Genomic DNA, 7,943 nt, shown 5'->3' on the forward strand with positions numbered 1-7,943 from the left:
GCACAAGCGAAACAGCCCCCCTGACTCTGTGCAAGCACTGCTCAGCAATAACAAAAAACATCACTGTGTTATCAACACTGTTTTCAGCACAAATCCAAAACGTAGCCCCATACTAGCTACTCGGAAGAAAATTAACTCTATCCCAGCCAAAACCAGCACAACAGGGTACATGACAGAGACAAAAGAATTAAAAAATGGGGACAGCTAACTAAACAGACAGACATAGGAAGAAAATTTAAAAGGTGATGGGCTACATGACAGACAGGAGTAACTTAAAGACAGTGAATAGGTTAAAATAGACATAGAAAGAAAAAGTAAAAAGCAATGGGGTACACAATAGTGAGGAAAGAATTAAAAACCAGTGATACACAGCTCGATACAAGTAGACATAGAAGGAAAATTTAAGAAGTGATTGGGTACAGGACAGAAAAAAATTTTAAAAAACAGCCACAGTGAACTAAAACTGAGAAATATAAAGGAAATTTAAAAGTGACACAGGGGCACAGGACAGAGAGGAAAAAAAAATAAAGACAGTGAACTGGATAAAAGTAGACATAGAAAGCAAATTTTCAAAGCAACAGGGTACACAACGGACAGGAAATAATTAAAAAATAGCAATAAGCAGCTTCATAAAAGTAGATGCAGCATCGTGGTTTAACCCTGGCTGGCAACTAAGTATCATACACCTGCTCACTTACTCCCCCACAGTGGGATAGGGGGAGAATCGGGAGGGTAAATGTGAGAAACTCATGGGTTGATATAAAAAGTTTAATAATTAAAAAGACCTTTTTTTAAAAAGTTGTAAGAGGAAAAAAAAACGCAAATGAAAACAATTGCTCACCACCAACTGACCGACGCCCAGCCAGTCTCAAGCAAATGGGTACAGGACAGAGAGGGAGGAAATAAAATATAGGGTCAGGAAGACAGATAGGGGAAGACATAGAAATTAAGTTTTTAAAGTAACAGGGTACAAGGTGGTGTGGAAAAAAATAAAAAACAGGGAGAAGCAGCTGGTTAGAGAGAGGCATATTAAAAATCTAAAAGACAACAGGGTACTGGGCAGAGTTGACAGAAGAATAACAAGTTTTGAGGAGCCATACACATAGGTGGGCAGGCAGAGAGGGCGACGGAGGAAGGGAGGCAGGCAGACATCTAAAGAAGGGTGGCAGAGGTGGGCCAGGACATAGAGGAGAGAATGTGTGACTCACCACAGCTCCTGGTGCCGGCAGGAGGACTTCACCGCCCCGATGCTGCTCTCTCTGCCTCTGCCCCTTCCTCCTCCCCAGTGCCGGCTGCCTGACCCTGACCCTCACCCACTCAGCAGCACGCAGTGGACGCCTCAATGCTCCTCATCCACAAGGCTTCCTCGATACATGGTGGCTCACACATGTAGCCAACAGAGACTGGGGACAGCTCAGAGGGATCCTTCCTTGCCACAGGGACTGGCCATTCCTTGCTAGAGCCACCGACCAACCAGACCCCCTTGGACTCCCCTCCCCAGCCAGTTCCCCTGCCCCGGCAGCCCCCTTTACAGCTGGAGCCCCTTCACACCACAGGACCAGCCCCATCCTCAGCCTCACTGGCCACACCTGGGGCTGTCCCAGCCCCAGCAGGAGCCCATCAGGAACAGAGGCAATTGCCAAAGCCCCACAGCACATCATCCCTGCCCCTGCACTTACCCACATCCAGGGACACAGAGGAGGCAGGAAAAATTTATTTATTAATTCACATAAGAAATCCTGGCAGTGAGCTGGCTACAAGGCTCAGTGCCCAAAGGCAGCAGTATGGGGGGATAAAAGGGAAGAGAAAAGCAGGAGGAAGGACAGAGGGACACAGAGGTGCAAGACAGGGAGCCAGAAAATGGGATGCTGGGAACAAGAGAGGGACAAGAAGCAGGAAAACGGTGTAGAGAGAGAAGAACAGAGAGAATGAGCAAAACAACAGGGATGGAGGTGGAGGAATAAATAATAGGAAGCGGGGGAGAGAAGGGGAAGGGACTGGCAGGACAACAAGATAAAGACAGGACAAGGGACAGGGAAACATTCTCAAGTGATACGGGAGAAGAAACAGCAAGAACTAGAGAACAGAAACAGGGAGCCAGGTAGAGAGAAAAATTGCAAAAAAAGCAACAGCATACAAGAAACATAGGCAAGAACAAACAGGCACAGGGAGATAGAAAGAGGGAGATGTAGAAAGAAAATGTAAGATGTGACAGGGTACAGGACAGAGAGGGAAGAGTTAAGAACTAGAGACAGGGACATGGATAGAAGGAAACATAGAAAGAAAATTTTGAAAGCAACAGGGTACAAGAATCAAAAAGTAGGTACATGGAGCTGCATAGAGGGAGACGTAAGAACGAAATTTGAAAAGCAACAGGGTACAAGAGACACAGGTGAGAAAATAAGGTCAGGGAGACAAAGAGGGGGAAAAGTAGCAAGAAAATTTAAAAAGCAACTGGGTTTAAGAAACATGCAAGAATTTAAATAGGGATGGAGAGGTAGAAAGTTTCAAAAGTGACGACATACAAGAAACATAGGCAAGATTTTAAAAATAAGGACAGGGAGCCTGATAGAAGGAAGCTGTGGTGGGTTGACCTTGGCTGGCTGACGAGTGTCCACTAAGCTACTCTATCGTTCCCCCTCCTCAACAAGACAGGAGGGTAGAAAATACAACAAAAAAGCTTGTGGGTCAAGATAAGGACAAAGAGATCACTCACCAATTACTGTCACAGGCAAAACAGACTCGACTTGGGGAAATTAATTTATCGTCAGTCAAAATCAGAGTACAATAACAAGAAATACGAACAAACCTGAAAAACACCTTCCCCCCACCCCTCTCTTTTTTTCCTGGGCTCTTCTTCACTCCTGACTTCTTTCTCTACCTCCTCCTGCCAAGCAGCACAGGGGGAGAGGGAGCGGGGGGTTGCAGTCAGTTCATCACAAGTTCTCTCTGCTGCTCCTTCCTCCTTCATGCTCTTCTTCTGTTCCAGCGTGGTGTCACTCCCATGGGGCCGCAGGTCCTGCCAGAAAACCTGCTCCAGTGTGGGCTCCTCTCTACAGCGTCACAGCCTCCTTCGGGTGCATCCGCCTGCTCTGGTGAGGGGTCCTCCATCGGCTGCAGGGTGCATATCTGCTCCGCCATGGACCTCCATGGGCTGCAGGGGGACAGCCTGCCTCACCATGGTCTTCACTGCAGGCTGCAGGGGAATCTGCTTTAGGACCTGGATCACCTCCTTCTTTTCCTTCTTCACTGACCTTGGCATCTGCAGGACTGACAGCTTCTGCACAGCATTTTTTTAGCCCTTCTTAAATATCACAGAGGTGCTACCAGGATTGCTGGTTGGCTCAGCTTTGACCAGTAGTGTGGGAACACATTTAGCTAACGGTCACAAGAGCATTCCAGACGCCTTTAGAAGGCCTTGAACAGAATAAACAAGACAACAAAAAAAGAAAGATACCAATTAGAAGAACACAGGTGCGCATTCCACGATAAAGGGAACTTGGCACAAAGAACCTCAATTTGGCAGTTTCTCTTGACCAATTAGACTGAGACAAGTCTCACATGTTTTAGTTAGTATAACCAATTATGTCTTATGTTTATGCGCGTGTACAGTGTTGATATAACCAATCATTAAGTGTAACTAGGCGCGTGGACAATGCGTGAATAATGTGTGTAACCAATAGTAAAATAGCTAAACGCGTGTACGGATGTAACCAATGTATAAAATGATGTCTGATGCTCTAGTAAAGGTTCTTCAACTATGATCATATTGATCTGTCGTTGAGTCCATGATTATGCGCCCGCACAGTAGCAGCTCCATCTTGGAGCTGGAACTGGCTGTGCCCAACATGGGGGCAAGTCCTGGTGTCTTCTCACAGAACCCACCCCTGCAGCCCCTGCCCACTCCCCTGCCCCAGCCTGCCACACAAACTCACTACAACAGTGATTGGCTACAGGGCAGAGAGGGGGGATTGAAAAGTAGGGAAAGGGAGACAGAGAGAGGCAGGGTGGGAGGGAAATAGCAATGGGCTACAGGACAGAGAGGAGAAACTAATAAAAAGGGAGAGGGTACCAGACAGAGAGATGGAGAAAAACAAAGATTAGTGATGAGCCACAGGGCAGAAGGAAGAATTAAAAAAGGGGACAGTGAGGTGGATGAGAGAGACTGAGAAATATCAAAAACATTGATCATCTAAAGGGGAGAGAGAGGGGAAATAAAGAATAGGGACAGGGAGCCAGACAGAGAGAGAATGATAAAGACAAAAATGGGCTATGGGACAGTGAGGGAAGAAGTTAAAACATAGGGACAGGGACCTGGAACAAGAGAATCTAAGAAAGTAAAAGTGTATCTAGAATACAGGGCAGAGAAAGGAAATTAAAAATAGAGACACAGCGTCAGACAGGTGAGAGCGGCAGGAATTGTGAAGGGCTAAAGGGCAGACAGGGAGGAATTAACAAGATTGGGATAAGAAGACAGACAGATAGATGGAGAAAGACAAAGTAGTGATGGGCTGCAGGGCAGAGACAGAGGATAAGAAAAAAGAGGGATGGGACAGGACAGAAGTGCAGAGAGAAAAAGAAAACAGAGGCAGAACAACAGAGAAAGAGGGGGACTTGGAGAACAAGAGAGGGAGAGGTGCAAGAAGAAAAAACAAAAAAATTAAAGCAGTGAGAGAAAGAGAAGGTGGGGGCAGGGAGGGACTGGGATGCAGAAGAGGGGTGACACAGCCCCAGGGGTCCAGGACTCACTGTACCTCCCGCTCTTGGAGCTGCTGGGAGAATTTGACAGTTCAGACATGTCTGTCTCTCTCTCCCTCTCCTTTCCTCCTCTGTAGCTGCAGTCACTTGACTATCATCCACCTAAGAGAATAGATTGGTGTCTTACAGCTCTTACAATATGAGGCTTCCTAGAAACACAGCCTCACATGCACACACACTACATGGCTGTACTGTGCTTTTGGTTATGCATACAGACCCTGTTGTGCACGTTGGTGATCGGATCTGCTGAGGACTACACTAAGAAGGATCCATCCTCACCTGGAGAGGCAGGCTGTCTCTTGTCTGCAGGTGCTGGCTGGATCCTCTTTATTTTATTCTTCAGCAGCTTTACCCTTCTGTGGCCTCTCCAGCTTCAGCAGCTCCTGCCCACAGCCAGTAAGCGCTCCGCCTGTCCCTCTGCGCTCCCGCGCCGCGAGGAGAGGGAGGCCAGGCAGAGACAGCCCACGCAAGCCTGAGGCTGCTGCTTTCAACGGCATCCCTGGGGGACGAACGGACAACCGCACCCACAGCGTGGCCTCTGGGAGAGGGAAAGAGGCAGCAGTGACCGTTATTACTGCAGCTCGACCCTGGCCGGAGCCCCCTCCTTCCGCAGGGGCTTCCGCAGACGCCGCTCGTTCCCCGCGCCGCTGCTAGCGGCACCCACGTTGAGGGAGACTCGAGAACACCGCAGGGCCGGCTTGCTGCCCTCACGACAGGGCTCGGGGGCTGCCTGCGGCCACAGCACAGGCTTCAGGGGAGGGGTTTATCATAGTTTTGGTTACACATATAGCCTCGGCTTGTATTTTGGTGATCTAGTCTGCTGAAGACTACTAATAGGAATCCTTCCTCACCCAGAGAGATGGGGTTTCTCATCTGCAGATAGAGACAGGTTCCAATTCAATCAACTTCATTTTATTCTTCAGCTGGTTTACCTTTTTCTGGTCTCTCCAACTTCAGCCACAACAGCTACTCTAAAAAGCAAGTGACTGTTAGACTTTTCGCTTTTCACAAACACTTACATGATAACAAGGCAAATCGGAGACAACTGAGGGAACCAAAGCCAGATGCCGTCAATGACATCCACACGGGAAGAATGGGTAAGTCGTGTCTCACGTTGCTCCTGGGCACTGCACATGCGCCCGAGCTGACGGCATGAGGGAGGGGCCGGAGCCCACTCCCAAGAACTGTGCATGCCCAAAGTCTGAGCTGCAGCACCAAACCTTGGTAGCAACTTTGGCAGCAGTGCTACGCCTCCCAGCACGCCCAGGGGGCCCACATGGCTCTCTGGCAGCCCCATGCAGAAAGAATACAGCTCCCAACGTGCCAGGTGGACCAGCATGGCTGACTGGAAGCATTTCCACCCCCTTGCCAGTCCGGTGTCCACCATCTCTCCTGGTTCGCAAAGTCTGCTCCTGAAAGTGGCACCTGTAGTTTCTTGATAGCTCATCAATTAGTGTAACAGGCGAGGTTTGTTTCTTGTCATTGTCTCCATGTTCTGTCAGGTCTATGTCTCTGAATACTTTGGTTCTGTCTTCCTGCTTTTTCCCGTAGTTTCCCAGCTGACAAGGTCCCTGATCATATAAGCTTGGTGGAATAAACATTCTCACCCTCTCACATGCCTTCATCAATTAGTGTGACTGTGGTGGGTTGACCCTGGCTGGGTGCCAGGTGCCCACCAGAGCCACTCTGTCACTCCCCCTCCTCAGCTGGACAGGGGGGAGAAAATATAACAAAAGGCTCGTGGGTCAAGATAAGGACAGTTTAATAAAGTGAAAGCAAAGGTCGCGCGCGAAAGCAAAGAAAAACAAATGATGTTATTCTCTACTTCCCATCAGCAGGCGATGTCTAGCCACTTCCTGGGAAGCAGGGCTTCAGTACGTGTAGTGGTTGCTCTAGAAGACAAAAATGCCCCCGTTCCGTCTCCCTTTACTTAGCTTTTATATCTGAGCTGACGTCATATGGTACGGAATATCTGTTTGGTTAGTTTAGGTCAGCTGTCCTGGTTATGTCCTCTCCCAAGATCTTGCCCTGCCCCAGCCTGCCATTGAGGGGGGCACAAAAATGTTGGAGAGACAGCCTTGATGCTGTGCCAGCACTGCTCAGCAATGGCCAAAACACTGCTGTGTTATCATCACCTTTCTAGCTACTGATGCAGAGCACAGTGCTACGAGGGCTGCTATGGGGAGAATTAACTCCATCTCAGCCAGACCCAATAGAGTGACTGACTGGGTTTGGTGGTCAGGTTGGTGTTCTTGTATGTTCTTGTCTATGGCTTCTTCCTTTTCTTATTACCCCCCTTTGTTTTGCATTGAGAAGGGTCCTTGACTGGATACCCTTAAAGGAGCAAATACTCCCTTCCACATACCCTTACCAACAGCAGCTTCATTTCAACAAGGTCAGAATATCCCTAAGAGCCTGACATATCAGCTAGGCCTCCTCCACAGCTGAAGCTGTTGGCAAAGTGGCAGTTTGAAAGTTCATCCTGCTCATGGTGAGTGACGGCGATGTCAATGTGACTGCCGATACCAAGGCACAGGCCTGCAAGAGAGCCCATGGCAGAGCTTTGGCAAATCCTTGCTAGTATGACTGTGCAGCTGGCTGAGGTAAAGGGTTTAGCTGGGGGAAGGGAGCATCAGGCCACAGCTGCTTTCAAGGCAAGCAAAGAAATAGGCGCTGTAGGAGGGAAACCCAAGAGGCTTCTCTGAACTCTGAGAGAACAGCTTGGGTTAAGCCTCGAGCAAGGACATCCCTGCAGAGGAAACATCTTGATGAAGGATGAAGTGATTGTGGGGAGATCTGGGCTGTGGAGTCAGCAGTGTGAACACCCAGTGGGTTTGGGGGAGCATCTGTGGTGGGTGAGCAACTACATCAGATCTAAAGAGAGGGCCTAGAGCCATCAGCTGCTGAGGTCCTACACTCCTTAGTGAGACTCTGCACAGGACAGGTAGACATTTGGGATGTTGGTAGGCAGGAAGAGATCTTTGCCAGTGGTGGGAGCCTGAGCAAGTGGTGGCTGCTGAACAAACCTCCCCGCATCACTACTGTCAGTAGGACAGAAGTGGCCACAGGGGGAGAGACCTGCTGCAGGCACCAGGCATCCCTGCACAGCAGGGTGTGCCATCCTGCACAGAGGCACCTGGATCTTTATTGTGGCTCTTAGGGAAGATGTCATCAATGGGGTGAAA

The 7,943-nt window shown here is 49.0% G+C and overlaps 1 long non-coding RNA gene across 2 annotated transcripts; it reads right to left on the reverse strand.

The window, feature by feature from the left end:
- Positions 1–2,744: 2,744 nt before the first annotated feature.
- LOC115341886 lies at positions 2,745–6,460 on the reverse strand. Of its 2 annotated transcripts, XR_003923558.2 has the most exons (4): positions 5,423–6,460; positions 5,038–5,296; positions 4,755–4,860; positions 2,745–3,154 (listed from the first exon to the last, which is right to left on the reverse strand). It is a non-coding gene; the product is annotated as an uncharacterized LOC115341886 (long non-coding RNA). The 2 variants fall into 2 exon arrangements; XR_003923559.2 differs by lacking the exon at positions 2,745–3,154 and having other exon boundaries at positions 3,794–4,860; positions 5,610–6,459.
- Between the last annotated feature and the right edge of the window lie 1,483 nt (positions 6,461–7,943).

Source organism: Aquila chrysaetos, chromosome 5 (genome assembly GCF_900496995.4).
Source record: "Aquila chrysaetos chrysaetos chromosome 5, bAquChr1.4, whole genome shotgun sequence".
Classification (NCBI taxonomy): domain Eukaryota; kingdom Metazoa; phylum Chordata; class Aves; order Accipitriformes; family Accipitridae; genus Aquila; species Aquila chrysaetos.